This window comes from Colobus angolensis, unplaced genomic scaffold (assembly GCF_000951035.1).
Source record: "Colobus angolensis palliatus isolate OR3802 unplaced genomic scaffold, Cang.pa_1.0 Scaffold536, whole genome shotgun sequence".
Taxonomy (NCBI): domain Eukaryota; kingdom Metazoa; phylum Chordata; class Mammalia; order Primates; family Cercopithecidae; genus Colobus; species Colobus angolensis.
Window position 1 is genome coordinate 191453 of NW_012118888.1, and position 2120 is coordinate 193572.

The following is a 2120-nucleotide window of genomic DNA, read 5'->3' on the forward strand; positions in this document are numbered from 1 at the left end:
GGAGGCGCGGACTGGGCTCCGCCCGCAGGAGAACAAACAGGTTTTCTCCGGCCGCCTGGAGCCTCGCCCCTCGCCCCTCCCCTCGGCCGGCCCCTTCCTCTGCCCCTCCTGGGGTAGGTAGAGAAGCCTGGCACATTCCGCACATTCTCCCGCCAGCGTCCTCCGCCCGCCCGCCCCTTCTCGGCCCCGCCTGGCGGGGCTGCTGGAGAAATCAAGTCTGGGGCTCCCCTCGCCGAGCACGGGGCGAGCTCCAGAAGGCTCTCTGCCGTGATGGAAAACTTCCAGGCAAATTCCTCCGGGCCCGTGGCCCCAGGCCGGGAAGCCTCCGCCACGTGAAGGGCCCCCGCTCCTAGTTGCGCGATCTGGCCCCGGCACAGGGCCAACGACTTCCACAGATGCTGTCGGGTTAATTCAGTCGAGAACTACTGTTCCTAGATCCATTTTACAGATGGAGATCCCAGACAGGGGCGGGAAGGGGGGCGGGGGGCTGGCAGCTGAGATCATCCAGGAAGTCCTGCAGGCAGGAAAGGAGAAGAGTGAGGGAGCCGCTCGCCGCGGAAGGCCATCCTGGGAGGGACCCGGGGCTCACAAGGCACAGCAAACGGGGCTATCTCCCAGACTGGACGACATCTGGCTGGAGATACAGCCGGACTCCCAGAGCCAATGCGGTTCGATGTACCTGCGTCACGCGTTGGTGCTCACCGAGTGCTTATTGTGTGCAAGGCCCTGGGCTGGGGCTAGGATGGAGAGAGCATGGAGGAAAGACCCCTTACCCTGCGGCCTCCTAGACAGGGAGATAATTAAGCCAGCCCAAGAAATGGCACGGACTTGGCCAGGAGTTGGCTTACCAGGATGATAGGTTCAAAAGAATGGACCAGCTGCTTCTCCTTCATCAAGGCCTGCCAATGTGATGTTTCCATGGCCCTCCAGTCCACACACTTCTCCCTGTGTCTGATGCCATCACCCTAGTCCAGACCTGGCCCCGAAGACCAGCCTCCTTGCTGGTGTCCCCCTGCCTCTGGTCTTGCCTTCCTTCCCCTCAGTCTCTACACAGAGGTCAGGTTAAAAGTTCACATGTGTCCGTATGATCAGGTGCTCTGCTGTTTGCAACTCCTCCATGGCTTCCCATTACTCTCAGGGTAAAAGCCTGAGATGACATATCCCCGCAGGTCCAGCCACTCTTCCCTTTGTTCGATACATTACAGTCACACTGGCCTTTGTCCATTGTCTTCTGAATACATCACATGGCCTTCACCTTGGGGTGTTTGCTTCTGCTCCTTGGACTCCCTAGAATGCTCTTCGTCCCTGTTGGGCTAGTGAGCTCTTAGTCATTCTTCAAGCCTCCACCCAGTGTCCGGAAAGCCTCCTCTGCCTGCCACCCAGTCAAGCTGATCACTTCCTTCTGTGCACCCCTTAGTTCCCTCAGATGACATCAATCCGGCATAGTGGCTGTCACCCTCTATTGTTCTAGATCCTGAGCTCTGGGAGGGCAGGGCCCCTTCTGATTCATCACTGGGTCACAGAGACCAGCACAGGGCATCTGAAGAATTTGCAGAAGGAAGTGATGGAGGGGTGAGTGAGGCTGTGGAAGCTGTCCTCATCCTTTTCTTCTTGGGGTTCATCAGATAGGGAGAAGGCAACCGTGTGTGTGCTTGGGGGGTTGTATATAAAGTCACTTCTGTTCATGTCTGTCTCTTGCCAACAAGCATTTTTCTGCTTCCAATATTGTATGCCCCTGTCTGTTGACCAGCAACTAACATCTCCCCTCCTCCACTGTGGCTACTGGTGGCCATGGATTTGGCTTGGCATCTTACCTCCTAAACATGTTCACTGTATGACATAGGCCGTGTCATAGGCTTTGCCTGGGCCCCAGTCCTCTTCAAGAGCCCCTCGCTTGAAAGGGTAGAAGGTAGAAGACATCGTGATGGGTGAGATGTAGGGCAAGGAAGAGGGAAAAGGCAAACTCACTCCAGAGCCCTGAGTCAGGGGCGGGGGGCCCTGCTGGAGAGCACGAGCAAACATGGTGTCCAAGGGCACGGCCAGCAAGTGAGGACTGCCCCAGGCTAGGCCGCCCCAGGGCCTCAAGCTCTTCCCATGTCCCAGGTGACTCAGTCTCTGCC